The 20,565-nt window shown below is 44.4% G+C and overlaps 1 long non-coding RNA gene across 1 annotated transcript; it reads right to left on the bottom strand.

The window, feature by feature from the left end:
- Positions 1 to 1,311: 1,311 nt before the first annotated feature.
- On the bottom strand, positions 1,312 to 18,695 carry LOC116945043 (uncharacterized). The gene is made up of 2 exons (XR_012942570.1): positions 17,995 to 18,695; positions 1,312 to 7,836 (listed from the first exon to the last, which is right to left on the bottom strand). It is a non-coding gene; the product is annotated as an uncharacterized LOC116945043 (long non-coding RNA).
- Between the last annotated feature and the right edge of the window lie 1,870 nt (positions 18,696 to 20,565).

Genomic DNA, 20,565 nt, shown 5'->3' with positions numbered 1-20,565 from the left:
CGCGTTGCCTTGGTGAGCAGTGCAAAATAATTGAGAATAATCTATCATGTAGAATTTTCCTCAGCCACAACTTTTTGAAGTATGCCACAGTCTGCCTAACTCATACATTTGGCCTAGGATTTCTGGATTCTTCTTCCTTTTGATTTCAGTTGCTTAGCACAACAACAACAACAACCGCCATTAGCCACTAAGTGGCGGTGACGTTACCTCGGTGCTTGTGCCAGGCTATGTGCATGTTAAGGCCATGTGAAGATCACGGGACAGAACCAGATGCCATGGGTTGACTGACTGAGATGACTGACCGATGCACCACCTGTGCCCCCTACTGTGCCAACTTGCTGTGCTTTAGCCACCCGGCGCTCCGCTCATTGTTGGGAGCGTCACTCTTCTTTCCTCCATTATTGCTAGAGGGCAACTGCCTCCAAATGCTCAGTAGCATGCTTCACGAGCCTCCTCTACAGAGGCCGATCTTGGCACCGCTGGTACCAGTCATCGGCAAGTCCACTCAGCTCCACATCCTCCTGTACCACATCACTCCATCTCTTCTCAAGCCCGTTTAGCCCCTTCTATTCAGCCGAACAAAATTTGTTTAGGCTAGCGGTGACTAGACATGCGGGCTACATGACCCAGCCAATGCAGCCTTGCCTGCCAGAGGGGCTCACCGATGGGACTTTGTCCACATCTTTCAAGGATTTGTGAGCTCCTCACACAATCCACCTTGGTTAAACCAAGGATGGATCGTAGGAACGTCAGCCTAATTGTCACATGTAAGATATAATAGGTTTCACGTATTGAGCAAGGTTGTAAGAAGATGATGGGAGAGAATTCCAAAGTGGAGCATTGCGAAGAAAGAAGCAGAAAGAGAGGTGTTATAACTTGCATGGTGGTGATTGAACACAGTATGGATGACAAAATGTAGATTTGGGAGATTCTTAATTGTGAGCTTTTGGTCTAACCAGGTCCTCTGTTTTGATGCAAATACTAATTTAGTTGATTCAACTCTTTATGTGATAACTAGGTTGTTGGGGGGAGCCTATGGCACTCTCACTCACCCGTCTCCTCACTCTCACTCACCCTTCTCCTCACTGTCACTTGTATAGGCCTTTTTCCAAAATTGATATGAATAATGATTTTGCTGTCTTGTCACTCTCGTAAGGATAATGACACCCTCCCCTCCCACCAACGGAAAGGGTCAGTCATAAAGTCAAATAAAAAAAGAACACACACACGCCCTCCCCCGCGAAGGAAGGGGCCAGGCCTTGAGGAGACATCATCACCATAAACCATAGAACAAACACACATCAGACGAAAAACGGGCAGACAAATTTTAATTAACAGAAGGACAAAAAAAACAGACTACAATCCACATAGCGGGTCACACATAATATTAATGCTAACGTTATTCACCTTAAATTATATTACATCTTGCCGTTACATGACCTTACAAAAACCAAGCAATATGAATTCCAACAGTCAAGAAACTTACCTCTAAAACTCAAGACAAAAAAATTTAAGTAAATAATAACTCAAGCATAACAGCACCGATCCCCGGATACAGACGGGGCGACGAAAATTAATAAACCCTAGGAAGTGCATCGTGATGACGGTGTTAAATCACAAATCTTGGGAAACATCAACCAAATAATATTTGTGCAGTGTTGAACCGAGGGTTGTCCAGAAGAGATGCGGCGAAATGGGTTGGGCTTACACAGCCAAGATAGACTGTGTTCCATAGGAAAGGAGCCTCCCGGCCGTCTTTGTCTTTCCGCAGCACGGGATAGCAAAGAATGTAACACCAGAGCGAGGGAAATTACTCTTTATTGCAGGGGCCATCTGTGCATCCACGGATGAAAAGATGACTTGATGAATGACACACACACGGACACACGACCCCCCCTCCCCCCCCCACAACGCAAAGCGAGATCAAAGAAAGTTCCGGTCCTTTGTGAAAGAACATGACAGAGTAAGCATCTGTTTATTTTCCCTCTCGCAAGAGACGCGGAGAGGGAAGATTTTTTTGTATATAAACAGCAACACAGCTCAACAATTCAGCTCAACAAGGGACAGCTCGGCGAGCGACAGAAGAGGGCGGAAATCGGCAGGCTCCGGGGTGGGCCCCACAATCAACCGAGGATGGCAAGGCTTGCAGAGTAGCGATGTGTCACCGAGTGTGAGTTCAGAGCTGAAAGACGAAGTCTACCTCGAGTGCCAGCTCCCAGCAGCAGCTGCAGCTTGAGAGAAAGAGTGACGAGCAACAAAAGCAATCGTCCACCGCGGGAGAGCATGCAGCCGGCGCAACCGGCGCAACCAGTGCAACCGGCGCAACCAACGCAACCGGCGCAACCAGCACAACCGGGCAACCAGTGCAACCGGGCAACCAGCACAACCGGCGCAACCAGTGCAACCGGCACAACCAGCGCAACCAAGCAAGGGTGCCAGCTGCCAGCGGACAAGCGTTGTGCCGACTCGGCTCATCCAGCAGGGGAAAGAGCCTGACCAGCCGCCCGTGAGCAAGAGTGTCAGCGGACCAGTGGCGAGCGCGTTCGAGCATCTTCAAGAAGAGGGCATCATGCCGACGCAGCCCCTCCAGCAGTGGAAAGAGCCTGTATCTGCCAGCCGACGCCCCAAGCAAGAGCGAGAACGAAGCAGTTTGTATGACCCTCCCCCACACTCACACCCTCACGACGCATCACCCGGCGTCTGCTTTACGAAGACACACAACACGCATATCGGGACAAATCAAGAAGGGTTGCCATTCCCAGGTGGTGCATTAAATATCAACTGATCCTGAAGAACATTGCTGCCCATTGAGTTACGTGGATACGGTCATTTAGACGTATTTTAGCCGTTCGTTTTTTTCACTTTTTAATTGCATAATCTTGCCGACGAATCTATTGACGTATATTTTTCCCTTTGGGGTATAATAATTGCTTTTATTGCTTTTCGTATGAATAACGTCGCATGAATTTTTAAGGACTTTTTATTGCTATTTGCTGTATAAGCTCGTGTTACGCGGTGGAATTAATCATATGTGCGGTTGCCAAAGTGAAACAACGCAACCATTGATGGTTAAATGTACTGCTCACTGAAGGAAAATTCCCCGATGGTACCAGGGGTAATTCCAAGCATGAGAATCGCATATTAGAGTGTTAAGGTTTTGTTTAGAAATTAAAATTGCTTAACACAGAAGTCTCTGAGTGTTTCTTTCCTGAGTTCATGCATAATAATCTTAATTATAAGAACTGTATCCTGCGGAGAGATTTGAATTTGGAGACCTGACATAACACACTAAAACATAATCAGTAAATGTTAAAGCGAGAATAATTGTATTATACCGATTGATAATACTACCCTCGTCAGCGAGGCGGGGCCTAATTATCATAACGGCTCACATTAACATAATCACATACATCCGCATTAACTAATACGATTATCTCTCGAATTAGCATAATTTATGCTCATCATTACCGTAATTAACATAATTTGGGATAATTACGCATTTTTCCTTAAATTCATATAATTTGTATTATTTTCATCAAATTTTCAATACCCGGCATATGCAACACACTCATCCGTCTCTTGCTCGCGGTCACGTGACGCACTTCAACCAATCCGGGGGCGTAAATGTTTTAATGTATCTCATAACCTCTGGTTGGCTGCTTGCTCGCGGTCACGTGACACACTTCAACCAATCCGTGCCGCGTTAATCACAGTCACAGAGTGACAGAATGACAGAGCTGGGTGTTTATGCTCTATTTAAACATTTGTGTGCAGCTCTCTGCCTCTCTGCTTTCTGCAACGTTTGGCAAGGAAGTATGCTTCTGGATGTAGACGTGTCTCTAAGTGGTTTATTTTTGACCACACAGCTCTAAGATTTGCATTGTATATTGGATATTTATTTGTTTAATATTCAGTGGCGTTTTACTTATAATTGCCAATGGACAATGCTCATGAGATACATGCGACTGAAATATTGTATTTGCCCGATTGAGAACACTAATTAACATATGTTGATATATTGCAGCTTTGGTGGAGAAGACTTACATCATAAAGGTGCACACAGGAGATGTGTTACATGCTGGAACAGATTCTCGTGTTTTCATTTTTATAAGTGGAAGCAAACGTATCTTGGAAACTGAGCTTTTCAACTCATCATGTAGCTGTTCTGAACGAAATCAGGTATGTTTGTAAATCGTAATTTCAAACATCGCAAATATAATTCATACCCTAGTCTTATATTACCTGTATTTAGTATTGCAGTTTGACTTTGAAAGAAAATGACACGTGTTAATGTGTTCCAGATTGATTTCTTCACGATAAAAACTAAAGATCTTGGATGCATAACGGAATTTAATGTATCTCATAACCAACAAGGACTGGGTTCCGATTGGTACCTTGACACAATTGATGTTTACGAGGGACACAATCATTACGAGTTTGAATGCAAAGAATGGATCGATGGCTCAAGAAAAATTAGACTCCGCTTAAAGGTAACAGCACATACAATAATGGATGTGATCAGATGTGATGGAAGGGCCATTCAAACCTGGTGGAGTGCTCCATCCTGGGCTTATTGAATGGAGAACGCATGGCGCTCTGCAAGGCTCGCATTGAAAAGGAGGAGGGCGCTACAGATAAAACAAAAACACAGATAACTCAAAACATCTAATTAGGCTATAAAGCCGATGTTATTTATTAACTTCATACTGTAGAATGGGGGTGAATATGTCAAACAAGTAGTCTCTTTGTAATGTTTCTGAAAGTTATCGGATTACTTCACGTGTTTACGGTGTTGATTTGAAGCTTTCGTGACTGCAGGAATCCATACTCTTTGGGTCTATCGGTAAAGTTACGTAGGTAGAAAAATAATAGATCACGACGTTTCGGACGCAACACAATCGTCCGTCATCAGGCCTGATGACGTGACTTTACCGAAAGACCTAAAGAGTGTGTTTACGGTCACGAGGTTCACACTGAGCCACTGATCCTTGACGAGTGAGGAGCAACTGAATTAGGAGCAGCTCGCACCTAAAATTCCTGCATTGTTTTCACCTTTTTTTTGCAATCACAGACAATCCACAACCCAATTAGCTAAGCATGTCTGTGACTGAATGGTGCTTGGATGGGCAACTATCAAGCACAAAAACGGTAGTCGGTCTTGTCGACATTAGAGCGCAGTACAGCAAAATAAATTGTCGTTCTATTCTGCCCCACATCCGCCAAGTTCCATTGACTAAAGTGGTGAAGTAGGGTCAAATAACCCTCACTGTCTGAATGGCGTGGGAAGGACCTCGTTCAGCAGTGTATTGACAGACGGGCTGCACACCAACATTGCCAATAATGTTTGGATTTTAGAGTATGTACGTATGACGAACTTCTTTCTCACCGCACGTAGCCAGCCGTGCTAATTGGAGGTGTAATGAACTTGGCAGACAGCGAGTAATGCTCGTGACGTTCACACGGTACAGGAATCTAAGTTATGGCCAGTGTGAACGTTTACAGTCACGAAGTTATCGACTAATTACACCACAGATAAACAATGTTAGATTTCATTTTTACAGATAATTAAATCCAACCGTGTGATTTATTGTGAAATGTATAAATGCTATATTGTATTCCATTCATAAGTAACAGATGCATGGCACATTTTTCTAAACCATACAATTGGATTTTTTGCTTCTTGTACTTTGTAACATGTTGTAATTTTTTTAAGTTTAAATATTTCTTAGGACGCTCGTGAAGCACAAAATTGTCAAGTTTCTACAAGTGAAGGCTCCAGAGAAACAAGTTGTCTTCATGGTAAGGCGGCACGTATTGTTGACAAGAAAAAATAACACACGTTCTACTTTTAGGGTTTTTATGCAGTTCATGCTTGTCACTGTGCAATTATTATCCAAACACCAGCGTGGGTTGCTCTGTGTTGCGAATCGGGCAGGTGCAGGTCACGGAGGGCCCGCGCTGATTGGCGCACAGGCGGCTGTCATCACAGCTCCGCAGTGGCCGCATTTTATGGTGGGGGAGCGGGTTCCTGCGTCGCTGTTTCCTGCGAATCCGAATTGATCCGGAAGAGATACCACTTTGAAAAGAGGTCCATAAATTTAGAGTCGTCATCGATTTGGAATAGGAACGATAGAAGCTCTCACTATAAATGCCATTCCCATGCTATTGAAATGTCAGAATCAATTGAATGGAATCGATTCAAAGCCACTCCAGCTTCGGGATTTTAGTTTAGGGGGTGATTCGGACCACTGGGGGTGATTCGGATGAATACAATTTATGGATCAAGTAAATAGCAAGGGGTCAGACGGCTATCCCCAATGGAGTGGATAGGCAGGGAGAAGGTGCGAGCCGTGCGTCAGGATGTGGCACTGCAAATGAGTCAATGACCGATGAGAAAAGAAAGGACTTGAGTGTAAATCTGAAGAGGAGAGGATGGAAACAGCAGTTGAGACAACCAGAGGGAGAGAATGCGAAACAGCAACAGAGTAGGATGAGTGAACTCCCTCACTATGGAGGATGACTTTGAGCGTGGAGAGGTAGGCACACACAGCAAGACCGTTCAGTTTAAAACTGAGGGCAATGTTGTAACATATCTTGGATTAGAAGACAGTTGAAGGGATTTTGTTATGCGAGATCTGTTTTTTGGGTCAGAAGTCTGGCGGTAAAATTTAGATTACCTCGAGTTTTGCTGTGAGGGATTTAAAAAGGCCATGCAGAAGAATGTTCCAGTAGTCAATCTGAAACATGATTCGAAGCTTTCGTGACCGCAGGAATTACTCTTTGGTTCTTTCGGTAGAGTCACGTAGAAAATAAAATAATAATAGAATACGACGTTTCGGTTGCAACAAAAGCAACAATCATCAGGTAAGAATTAATGATAAAATGCAGACACGAGAACAGCATAGGCAGACACACATGCAGAGAGAGACACACACAAAGACACGCCGAGCGAGACACACACCAAGACAAACAAAAGGACAACGAATCTGTGCCGAGGCCTTAAATAGAGAGAGGGGGAAGGGGCTAGGGCAGAGAGAGGACTGGGGAGGCGGAGAAACGAGGGGACAAGGAGGGAGCAGTGTGGAATTCCGGACCACAGTGGCCGGAGGAGAGACAATTGTTTAGAGCAAGAAAATCGAAAGTTTGAGAAAGCAAAGTTAGTAAAATTAAGAAGTGTAATGCAATGCAACCCAGAGAGTCGGCTAACACACAGTTAATGCATAACCTGGTTGATTCATGTTCTTCCAAAGATTGCTAAATTAAAAGTAAAGTGTGATGAAACACAGACACGGAAACAGCATAGGCAGACCCACTTCTAAATGGAATAAATGATTATAACAAGCAAATCCAATAACCTGATATTTAAATGGGAACAAACATTTAACATTTTTTGTTAACAGGACGCCTTATGGAAGTTTGTACCTGCATGTTTTTAAGGATGCCCAATACAAATGAACAACATAAAAAAAAGTTTGACATTAAATCGGACAGAAAGTGGGCATACATGCATTCAACAATCGCCGGAATTTTGCCACTAAGTGGCGGTGATGTCACCAGGATTGCAGTGCAAAGCAAGGTGTACTTTGAGGTCACATGGAATTCTGAAGGCTCACTGGCATGTGGTCACGGGACAGACCCATGAATTATCGGATCATTAACTGAGATCACTGGTAGATGCACTGCTATGCTCCTCACTGTGCCACCTCACCGTATTTTATTCACACAGCACTCTTCTCATTGTTGTGAGCGAAGTTCCTCCTCCCTCCATTCGTGATGGAGGGCGATTCTCTCCAATTGCCCAATCGCATCCTTCACAAGCCTTGTTCAGAGGTCGATCTAGACACCAAACATTCTCAGTAAGTTCACATAGTTAAATTCGTTCCTTACCACCTCAGGCCAGCTTTTCTCAAACCCATGTCATGCCCTTGTAGCCCCCTCTAGACAGCCAAATAGATCCTGCTTGAGAAAACAGTAGCTGGGTATGTCAACTTCATGACTCAGCCATTGCTTCCTGGTCTGTCAGAGGAGGCAACGATTGGGACTGTGTCCAGAGCTTTCAACAATGTGAGATTCTTAAACTATCCATCATGGTTAATCCAAAAGATGCATTTCAGGCAGACCAGTCTGCAAAAAAAAACCCTGTAATTATATTACAAAGATAACCTTTGTAACATGCAAGTGCTTAACTCGTCTGCATGTTTACATTACACGTTGTAGGATACAGTGTGTCTTACTGTTGCTATTTCTCATCAGGCATGGTGTACATGAAGGCTTTGTGTGACAAATTAGCAATCCAAAATGGAACAGTTGAAACGTTTACATCTCCTTCTTCTATGAGACCAATGGACGAGCTGTTAAGCTCAACGCTTCCCAGTGAACACGAGACTCCAAATGTGCTGGTCCTAGCCACCACAGGAGCGGTGGTCTTCTTAGCTGTATTGGTGGTGGGTGTTGCAGGCGTGTTCTGTCATTTAAAAAAAAGACGTGCTTTGAAAGGTAAGTTCTGCTTCTCATTATTAGTTTTTTTTGCCTTCATTCGTGCCACATTTCCTGTCATGTGAGTGTATTTGTCTTTGTAAAGTTATTCATGAGACATGTACAGGAGAACTCCTCTTATCCGACCTGATATCATAATCAGAATCTTTATTTAGTCTGCGGGAGGAATCCGATGAGCTATAAATCTCTTATTCACATATGTCCAGCAGGGGCGGGCCAGACAGTTACAACAACAAACAATAAAAACTGCCTCGATTGCAAAGTATAGGGAAAATAACTATTGATACACGGGTAAGGATCAAAGTCACAAATGACATTGGCAAATGTCGTTGTATCCAGCACTCATCTTCTGCTTCAGGATATTTTTGAAGGAAGATTTACGATGTTAAGGGAGGAAACGAGGTTGTTCCTAAACGTGGTGCTGCAACGGGAAAGGCTTTGTCTACATATTATAATCTCATTCTTGGGATAGTTAAAAAGCAAGTTTGACAATGGGTTTAATGAATGAAATAAGTAAAACACATATTTGCCAATAAGGATTATATGGATGAACAGGGCTCAATGTAGATTTCGTCTTGCATCAAGTGATGTGAGATTGGATTTTAAGTAGAGGTCACAATGGTGTATCCTGTATGGTACATCAAGTGCAAATCGAACAGTAGAATGATGAAGGGAGTTCAGTCTGTTTAGTGATTTATTAGTAGCTGATCTGTAGGCAGCATCACAGTAGTCAAAAGTAGGAACATGATAGCTTCATTAATTTGCAGGCACAATTGAATGGAAAAAAAATGTTTCTGTATAAAAGCCCTGTTTTTTATTTGATTTTCTTTGAGCTGTGATCAATATAGGGTTGGAATGTAAATTGTGAATCAATCAGTAAGCCAAAGTTTTTGAAGCACTTTGTTTGTTCAATGATGTTGATACTCTTTGGTTCTTTCGGTAAAGTCACGTAGGTATAAAATAAAATAAACCACGACGTTTCGGGCACAATACAAGCATCCATCATCAGGTGGGAAAGCATGGTCTGCTGCTGAGGCAGACTGTTCTAAAAGGTTTGAAATGGGTGTAGCCCAAGGGTCCTAAAGAAGTGGCCGGGGCTAGTGATGTTAATGTGAGAAATTATCATGTAACTGTAAGATAGAAGAGCGGCCTGCTGAACGAGGGCACGGAAGTGGCTATGTTAATATGAGGGATTAGCATTATGTTAATGTGAGAAATTAGCATTTAACTGTAGAAAAAAAGGAGAAGAAGAGCGGCCTCCTTGACGAGGGAGTGCAACTCAACGGGTGTAATCCGAAGGGCCTGTGAGTATGAGAGTGCAATCCAAAAGACATGTGAGCATGAGAGTGCAATCCAAAGGCATGAGAGTGCAATGCAACGGACATGTGAGCATAAGAGATCTAAGAGAGAGGCATAGAGAGAGAGAGAGAGACAGACATTCGAAATAACAGCTGACGTATGCAGGTTGGATGGAAACATCACAGTCAGTTAAGACTTTACCTGGTTAATAACGTCCTTCTAATGATTGCTCAGTTTGTACCCATCCTCTTAATTGAAGTTGTGTCTGTGTTTATACTGTATATCTGGATGGCTTCATGAACAAATCTGAAGGTAGCCGGTAGGTTTGCAAAGTACCTCCGTCTTGGAAAATTTAATTTTGTGTGAGCCCACAGCGTTAAAACAATGATCGGCAATGGCAGAAGTATTGGTCCTACCGTGTTTCAGATCTGCCTTGTGTTCATGGATGCGGTTCGACACATGTCGTTTCGTTTCCCCAATGTAACTGCATCCGCAACCACAGCTCAGTTTGTAGACACCAGGGTACTGCATGTCAGGAATCACATATTTTACAGATGTGATTAAATCACAGATTTGTGTACTACATTGAAACGAACCTGGATCTTGTGTTTGTTTAAGATATTGGAAATCTTTTTGGTAACCCTTGCTATGTACGGTAAGGTGATGGTTTTGGTTGGATCCTCAGAAGGTTGTTTCCGCATGGCTGGGGAGACAGCTTTGCGGATTGTACGGTCCGAGTATCCGTTCAACCTGAGGGATTGGTGTACGTGCTCCAACTCAATGGCGAGGTGGTGCTGGTCGGAGATGCAATGGGCCCTATGGTGTAGTGTTTTGATGAGAGAATTATTCTGGGCTGGATGGTGGTAGGAGTCAGGCTTTAGATAGGCATCCGTGTGGGTGGCTTTCCTGTAGACCGAATGTCCCAACGAGCCATCAGGTCTCTTCTTGATCAAAACATCCAGGAATGGTAGCTTGTCATCCTTTTCCACTTCCATGGTGAATTTGATAGACGGGTGTATGGAATTGATGTGGTTAAGAAATTGGTTCAGTACTGGCAGGCCATGTGGCCAGATGACAAACGTGTCATCTACATATCTCTTCCACAAGGAAGGACATAGGGTGGATGTCTGGGTGGCATCTGTCTCAAATTTTTCCATGAAAACATTCGCTACCACTGGCGATAAGGGAGAACCCATTGGAATACCCTCATTTTGTCTGTAGAATGTACCATTCCAGGTGAAGTATGTTTGGTAAGACAGTGCCTTACCAAAGTTGGTACATCTGGACTCAGTCCTTGTTGGACAGAGAGCCAAGCAAATCATCCAGAGACAGTGAGATGTCCTTGATTAGAGAAACCAAGTGAGCTGAGTCAAGTACATCTGAGGTGGACTTGCCAGTAAAATGAACCAGTCTCAGACACAAATCGGGACAGTTTTTAGGTGGGTGAGTTAATTGTGGAGACGATAGGACGGAGCAAGGTACCTACTTTGTGGATTTTTGGAAGGCCATAAAATCTGGGTGGTCTAGCAGCCGAAGGTTTTAGGGAGCTCTGCTCCCTAAAACACTACACCATAGGGCCCGTTGCATCTCCGACCAACACCACCTCGCCATTGAGTTGGAGCACGTACACCAAGCCCTCAGGATGAACGGATACTTGGACCGTACAATCCGCAAAGCTGTCTCCCCAGCCATGCAGAGACAACCTTCTGAGGATACAACCAAAACCATCACTTTACCGTACATAGCAAGGGTTACCAAAAAGATTTCCAAAATCTTAAACAAACATAAGATCCAGGTTCGTTTCAATATAGTACACAAAATCCGTGATTTAATCCCATCTGTAAAATATGTGATACCTGACATGCAATACCCTGGTGTCTACAAACTGAGCTGTGGTTGCGAACGCAGTTACATTGGGGAAATGAAACGACATGTGACGGACCGCGTCCGTGAACACAAGGCAGATCTGAAACACGGTAGGACCAATACCTCTGCCGTTGCCGATCATTGTTTTAACGCTGTGGGCTCACAAGAAATGTATTTTTCCAAGACGGAGGTACTTTGCAAACCTACCGGCTACCTTCAGATTTGTTCATGAAGCCATCCAGATATATAAAACAGACACAACTTCAACCGAGAGGATGGGTACAAACTGAGCAATCATTGGAAGGACGTTATTCACCAGGTAAAGTCTTAACTGACTGTGATGTTTCCATCCAACCTGCATACGTCCGCTGTTATTTCGACTCTGTCTCTCTCTCTATGCCTCTCTTAGATCTCTCATGCTCACATGTCCGTTGCATTTCACTCTCATACTCACAGGCCCTTCGGATTACACCCGTTGGGTTGCACTCTCCCGTCGAGGAGGCTGCTCTTCTTCTTTTCTACAGTTACATGCTAATTTCTTACATTCACATCATGCTAATCCCTCACATTAACATAGCCACTTCCGTGCCCTCGTCTCAGAGGCCGCTCTCCTAGCTTACTTTAACAATTTAATTTCTCACGTTAACATTATGCTAATCCCTCACATTAACATAGCCACTTCCATGCCCTCGTTTAGGAGGCCGCTCTTCTATCTTACAGTTACATGCTAATTTCTCACTTTAACATCACTAGCCCCGCCCACTTCTTTATAACCCTTGAGCTACACCCATTTCACACCTTTTAGAACAGTCTGACTCAGCAGCAGACCATGCTTTCCCACCTGATGCTGGACGCTTGTGTTGCGCCCGAAACGTGATTTATTTTATTTTATACCTACGTGACTTTAAAGAAAAGAAACAAACAGTATGGATTCCTGCAGTCACGAAAGCTTCAAATCAAAAAAGATGTTGATGTTGAATTAAGTGGAAATCATGTTAGAGATTCTATTTTACTTCGTTTGGAAATGTAAGTTTAGTCCAAGGTTGTTTAAATATGAGAACAGAAATGGACCCAGCACGAAACACTGTTCATTATTTCAATATTTCCAGACGAGATTGTATCACTTTGTACCTCTTGAGTATGGTCTGTGAGGGAGCGCTTTAAAAATTGTATTATACTGTTTGAAAATGTTAGTTGACCAAGTCTTGTGACTAGAATATCATGGTCAACAGGATCAAAGGCTTTTGACAATGCAGGAGGAATAGTTCACAGTAGTAGGTTGTGCATCTGGCAGATGACTGTGCCCCTACTGTGCCAACTTGCTGAATTTTAACTGGCCGGCGCTTCGCTTGTTGTGAGCGTCGCTCGTCTGCCCTCCGTTTTTGTTGGAGGGCAACTGCCTCCAACTACCCAGTAGCATCCTGCACAAGCCTCCTCCATAGAGGCACTGCTGGTTCAAGTCTTCGGCAAGTCCACTCAGCTCCGCATCCTCCTGTACCGCATCAGGCCATCTCTATTCCAGTCCGTGTTATGCCCATTTATCCCCCTCGATCTAGCCAAACAGAAGCTGCTTGGAAATGCGGTGGCTGGGCATGTGTGCTATGTGACCAAGCCAATGCAGCCTTGCCCGCCGGAGGAGCCCATTGATGGGGATGTGTCCAGATCTTTCAAGGATTTGTAAGCTTTTCACACAATCCAGGCTGGTTAAACCCAGAATGGATCATAGGCCAACCAGCCTGAATGTTTATAATCAGTGCAGATGTTCGGTTAGATAGGTCCACGTTTCACAAGCATAGAGAAAGGAGGGCATGACTGGAGCTACAGACCAGGTAGCTTCCACACAGCATTACGCAGCCGAAAAGAGACACAACACACAGACTTGGGGATACACAACAATATTAACACAAAAGGGTGGAGCTGTTCGAGTGTACTGTATGTGTTCTTGACTCGCAACATGTCCCGTCCAAGCTCATTCCTGGAAAGGCCAGTGTGTCCCTGTCTCTCCGTCTGTGTCTCTTTCACTCTGGCTTTGAGTCCCCATGTTTGTGTACGTCTCCAATTCTTCGTCTTTTTGTTAGTGTCCCCATGTTTGTCTTTGCGTCTCCACGCCTTCCTGTTTGTCTGTGTCAACGTGTCTGTGAGTGTATTCGTGTCTTCGTGAATCTTTGTCTGTATTCATGTCTGTGTGTGCCTGTAAGTATATTCGTGTCTGCGTGTCTTTCTCGTGATCATAGCATGTGCCACCCGTGTATTGCTTTGTTAGCAAGCCATTGCTTTAATTGCTGATAACCCTGCGGATATTCGAAAGTAATTTGCTCCATGACTCCTTTAATCGGCGAGAATATCGCGAGTATTAGTAAGCCACTTCACTACAAATGATGGGTTAAATCTCAGATAACCCCAGATAAGAGCAAGAAATTGGGCTGCTTGATAATCGAAGCTTTGAGGGACCCTTCAGCTCCCATGGGTGATAGTTCTCCGGATAAGAGGAGCTCTAGTAATAGGTTTTACCCTTTTAACTGGCACAAAAACTGACACCTTTAAGGTACGCCTTTTGGCGTCATCTGGTCCAACACCAGTGGAGACTGGGCTCTAAGAAAAGCCGTCTCGGGTGTGGACTAATCAAATTCAAGGACAGTGCATATTATTACCAGAGTTGTCTCTTTTGTTTGCATTTTGACTGCTTGTGTTGTGGTTATTGCAAACATGATGCCTTGAATAAAGGTGTCAGTTTTTGTGCCAGTTAAAAGGGTAAAACCTATTACTATATCTTGTTACTGGCAAAGGAGGTCTCATAATGTAAGAGGAGCTCTGTATATGTAGTATCCTGTATATGACCCGGTTGCCTGGAATACAACTGATCAAATCATATTTTGGAGGCTAAGCAGTTTTAAGCCCGCATCGTGCTTGGATGGTGACAACCCTGCATACAGCAGGTGTTAGCAAATACAATCAAGAGGACTTCTGGATCGGCTTACCCCTCTTGGATGAGAACATTATTAATTACAAAGGATCAAGGGAACCAACGTTAACACCACATGCAACCTTGCAAACATGGCCATAAGTCAGCAGTGCCATGTTAACATGAGGATTGGGCAGTCGCCACCTCTATTAGTAGTTCTGGGCAGTAGTTAAAACGTGATCTTCCTGCTTGAAAAGTTAACTTCTCCATAGGATAACCACTGTTGCACAATTCACAATAATAAATGCATGTAAGCAATGGCGGAGCCAGGATTTTCAGGTAGGGGGGGTAACCCCTCCAGCAATGAAAAATGATAGGCGTTGTTTGTAAGGACTTATCCTTTGCTTTTTATTCGACGCGTGTGCGGTGATGGCACAGCCGTCGATCGAGGCTCGAATTCCAACCGCGTTGTGTGATCGGTATCGCGCTCGCTGAAGGTGAATGCCTTCAGGGAAGTCGTGGACTGTATACGCAACTGCGCACAATTCTGAGTCACTTATAACTGCTTTGCCGTTACTTATTGCCAATTATGGACTCAGACTATTGTCCTATCATCTCATAGAGTCCCTGGCACATAATGCTACACAGTGGCAGTGGGGATCGCAAAATGCCGATTTATTACTTTTATTATCATCTCATAGAGTCCCTGGCACATAATGCTACACAGTGGCAGTGGGGATCGCAAAATGCCGATTTATTACTAATAAACCCCAATGATCCGATCGAAATTAGGGATTTCGATCGGATCATTGGGGGGGCACGTGCCACCCTACCCCCCGACTGGCTCCGCCAGTGCATGATGTAAGGCTCTTGACGATCCTTGTCATAGCTCTGAATATTGTGGGTAGTTTGCGTTCCAAGAAAGTTGATGTTCTTGCATTTGCTTTTTATGAAGCTCAATTTACTAACAAGCTATTTTATTTCTCTACATTTTCTGAACTTTGCAGGCAATGAGGAGATAACATGCAGGTAAATACGGAATATAAATAAATTAATTCCTTTCAACATACACAAGGACCGATTCATGTTATGAGACAGCTTTTGGCTGACGATTGGCTATGTGGCATGGATGGGCCCCCTTTCCCCAAAAACCCCACAGCCAATTAGTAGATGGGGTCGTGCCGATGGGAATCGAGGCTGTGCGTACTGACGCTTGCTATTGCGTTTGTGTCTTGCGGCATCTGTCGCTGAGGTGCGGAACGTGGCGCTAAATGAAAGAGGGCTTAACATTACTTAGAATCAAACATGATTATGATGATGACGAATATAAATAAGATGATGGTATCGTTGATGATACTAAATTGCAATCAGCTTAAAAACACTTGTATACATATTGTGAAAGTGGCTCTAATGATAATGAAGTTGATTGTAATGATCAATGAAGAAGATGATGATGGTAATGATGAATGATGACAATTGGAGATGATGATGGTGCTGCTACAACTACGCCAGCCTAAAACTGCACACCCACGCCAACCCCTATCCCATAGTTATCCACAACCTCTCGAGAAGTGCACACCGCACCAGGCACCTATTTAAGATAATATTTACATCCCGTAGTATCAATCATGAAAATTGCCTCTTGAGACTTTGTAGAATTTATAACGTGTACAGTTTCCGCACGGAGGTTACAGACAAACGGGAAGGCAGCCACGGCCGGTGCCAACAGTTGGGATATTTCGCCAACTCCAAGGGCTAGCGGAGGCTCAGGATATAACCTCATTGATGTGTGCCATGTCCATAAATCATTCATAAAAATGTGTATGAATACATTGATGTTTTGCTACGTATAACACAACAGGAATTGCTCATGAGGATGGGACGAAGTGATGCTCTGTATATTCAAGAAATGTATAATACAATATAGCGGTGTGTATACTGCAATGTAGAAATGCAGCACACAGTGTACACATATTACACGAGAAACACGTGACTTTTTCCCACAGAAAAGTCACTCGGAGTGAGACTATTTGCTATATAAACGGACCTGCCAAGCCTGCTGCAGACATGTTTTGTGTCTATGGTAAGTTACCTTATTATATTTAACCTAAAATAACAGGTTTCTGAAAAAGAGAGACTACTTTTTCAATCGCTGCCAATTCGTTTTATAATAAAATCTTTGATAAAAAATTTCCAAATGTTAAAATTCTGTATTTACCTGTTAAAACTAGAATGGGACAGATCTTTTCTCGTAGAGAGCACTGATTGGTATATAAAATCATTGCCTACATCCCAGAAGGTGATGCTAATTTTATGCAGCAATACGAGATAAAGGGCTACTTAGATTCCACACTGATTCTGCACTCTTAATCTGAGTGTCAGCCAAGCAAATAATATCACTTCATCTTCATGAACCCGATTGACTTAAGCAGTAGGCTGCTGGTTTTTGACCCCTTTGTTCATTGTTTAGCGATATGTCACTTTCATTCAGCAGCAGTATGTGTGCCAACAGCACAACGTAAATGAGCGTCAACCAAAACGCTCTGCAGAAACTTTGAGCTGGGGTTCGTGGTTCACACGAAAAGCCACCATATCCCGCAGCCACTTCTTTTTTTATAGCATTTGGAATTCTGTACAAGGTGATAGCGTTCATATGTTGCTTTGAATCTTTTCATATCTGTGTGTTTGTGGGGGCTATCATCCCCCGCCATCACCGAATTGTCGGGGCCGTTGTCCCCCGACTCCCCCGTTAAATTCGTCCCACTACCCCCCGGCTGTTCTGTGGGGTCCGGGCTACCAACCCCCAATTCTTCGCCCCCTTGCGCCCCCGACTTTGCGGCTGCCCGGGTAGGCATGTTTCAATTGGTGGCTCGTACGCTTTGCGCTTGCGGCGCGCTACGCGAGATCGGCGGCGTGCTGCGGTGAGCATGCTAGCGAAGCAAGACTCCGTCCCGCACAGACACAGATGGGTATAGCGCGCCGACGCGTGACTCCGCTCCGGTTTGAAGGGCCGTTTAAACCACTGCGCATATACGCGCACACCCGGCGCTTAGCTCGCTACCTCGCTATAGACAACCGCGCAGGTACGCGACCGCAAAACAGTCGCACAGGTACGCGAGCGCTAAGCACTACCGTAAACAGCAGCGTAGGCACGCGCACGCTAAGCACTCCGCCTCGTTGTAAACAGCGCAGGCACGCGAACACAAAGCACGCTCCACCCTCCTCTTCACACTCACAGAGACCACACGACGCAGTTTATCCCCCTGCTAGCTATTTTATTTACCGTGAGTCACCCGTTAAACTACGCGTGATTGTGTGGGTCAGTGGATACTAGCCTATTCCCCTTGGGATCCTAGACTGAATTTACTCTGCCTATAGCCCCGCTTTCTACCCTCGGTAAAATAGCCCAAGATTACCTCTCCTCTACTTACGCTTATTCCCACCCTGATGCGCTGGAAGCTGTTGAAGGGCGATGCGGTGGGTCATCTCCGTAGAGGGTTGAGCCTGGCTGCGCTGAAACTCGTCACACGGACGACTCGACGGCTGACTCCAATGGACCTCGATGACAGGAAGAACTCTGTCCCACTGCTCCCAGCCTCCGCATTTTATCCACCCTAAAGGCATTACGTCGCTTTCGCGCTTGACCACCCGTCCCTTTCATATTCGGGTCTATAATCCCACCTATAACAAAAGATATTAAAATGCTTCCGCACCCGTGCCGTCATGTCCATTCAGAGGCCTGGCTATTCTTGTCCCTTTGTTTTCTAGATCCCTAATCCTACCTATAACAAAGGCGTCCCGTTGTTACCACACTCCGTGCCGCCCTGTCCATTCAGATGTCGGAATGTTCCTGCCCCGTTGTCATTTGGATCCGTAATTTCACCTATGACAAAAGGCATTCAGTTGCTTCCGCATCTGTGCCACCCTGTCCATTCAGGGGCCTGGCTATTTCTGTCCCTTTGCTATCTAGATCCCTAATCCTACCTATAACAGAGGCGTCCCGTTGTTCCCACACTCCGTGCCCCCCTGTCTGATCGGAGGTCTGGGTTTTCCCGCCTTTGGATCGCAACTCCGGTGGGTGCGGCCCCGATGGAGCGGCTCCGCTGCGGCGGCACCATATGTTCTCTGCAGGTTGGGGTTTCTTCTGTGTTGCATAAACAACCAATTACATTCAGTATACCATATATTTCAAGCAGGGCCGTCATAAATAACATAAAGAATCATGTTTGACTGATAACACAAATTAATGATACATTTTCTTAAGTTCAGTAAATTTTTGTTCACGCATATCTGATGCCTCTATTTTTGTATTTTAGAAAATATTTAGGTCACATTCGCATCAAGAATGGGCAGCTCATCCTGCAACCGAGTGGATTAAGTCACAGGGACAGGTGGCAGTCACACGCGCTCCTGATGAACGAACACAAGTGTGTGGATTACAAATGCGTTGCCTTCACAGGAATTCACATCCAATTCAAGCATGAGCACACCTGCCAATAATATATATAGCCATATAGAAGGTTGCAAACCAATAGGAATATCGCTTAATTAGATTCGTACAATTATATATGCACGCTTGTTTGTACTAATAAAAACACAATGGAAACACAAATACAATACATATATTTCTAATATGCACCATATTTAGTAGAATTCATCCTTATTGTTGAAAAGGTCTGGTGCTGAATCGGGAGCTATCCTTTGACTACACTTGGACATCAATCAGCCTCCTATTGTATCTGTGTCAGATGGAAAACCCTCCAGTACAGCCATGCAAAGCTTATTCAACGACCTGGTTAAAGAAGTGTAGGGGCCAGGGGACATCCTTGTCGCACCCCAAGGTGAATAGAAAATGAATCTGATTCCCAGCGACGCAGCGTGCCATCATGAGGGTCACAAATACAGACTGTCGTAGATATACCCGGATTTTTTAAAAAATCCTTTTCGGTGTTAACGATTTAAATACTAAATGTCTCAATACTAATCCCAATCATAAGGAAAATTATAATTGATTAGTTAACGGATGTTTCAATGTCTATGTTATTTTGCTAAGGTAACATGGCACCAGAGACAGGAGAAAAACTTGACTTGAGAGCTATAACAATGTGAACCCTGTAGGAAGAGCACTTTAGATTGATGGCTAAGCTGGAGAGGCCCAATTAATCTTCTTTGGTTCTTTCGGTAAAGTCACGTAGAATGAGAATAAAATAATAAAATAAGACAATAAAATTCTCACGACGTTTCGGCCACAACACAAGTAGCCCTCTTCAGGTGAAGTAACAAAACTGTTGGGACGACAGAACTCCAAATGAAGTGTATGAGGTCTGGAAAGGTAACAAATAGATAAACTACCTTTATCTCTGACAAAAGGATAGACTGATGGGCCAAGCTGTGGAGGTCTGGCTACATTTGTAGGTTTCCAATGTCTCACAAGAGAAAGCATGAATCCGATAAGAAATAAATTATGAACCCTGAAGGGGGAGAGGTAGCCGAACCCAGAGAGGGGCCGGAGAGCCAGGGGCAACCCTGGCATCCATGATGCCGGGCAGCGTGAGCGTGGACTCGCCCCGCGCTTAGTGCGGCTGCTCTCGATAGAAGCCGTGAATTGCACCAGAAATAATTAAACGCCGAGCAACCACTCTGAGGTATTGTAGTAAAGCAGTAGTAAAATCCTAAAAACAAACTTTAATGTTTGCAGTTGTTTAATAATACAGAGCTGATACATAGGGCAAGTGAGATGAAGGAGAATCAAAGGCATTGCGCCAAACTGTGCTACACGGCCACGTGCCGTGGATGAAGACACGCGTCTGTGCGTCAGACGTTGAAGAGTAGCATCGTCGTTCTCACGTCCTCGAGACCCGACCACACCTGACAAGTTAGTCACCAGCTGCTGTATCGTCACCCATCAAGCTGCTGTCTGCGCTGTGTGCGACGACTTCACATTCAACAGCACAGAAGATTCCCCAGACGTCTGCCGTGTCAGCTTGTCAACGCTAGCATCT

Source organism: Petromyzon marinus, chromosome 22, assembly GCF_048934315.1.
Source record: "Petromyzon marinus isolate PM22_M1 ecotype Great Lakes invasive population chromosome 22, UKy_Petmar_22M1.pri1.0, whole genome shotgun sequence".
NCBI lineage: Eukaryota > Metazoa > Chordata > Hyperoartia > Petromyzontiformes > Petromyzontidae > Petromyzon > Petromyzon marinus.
Note: the sequence above shows the minus strand (reverse complement) of the source record. Positions and strands in the feature narration are given on the sequence as shown.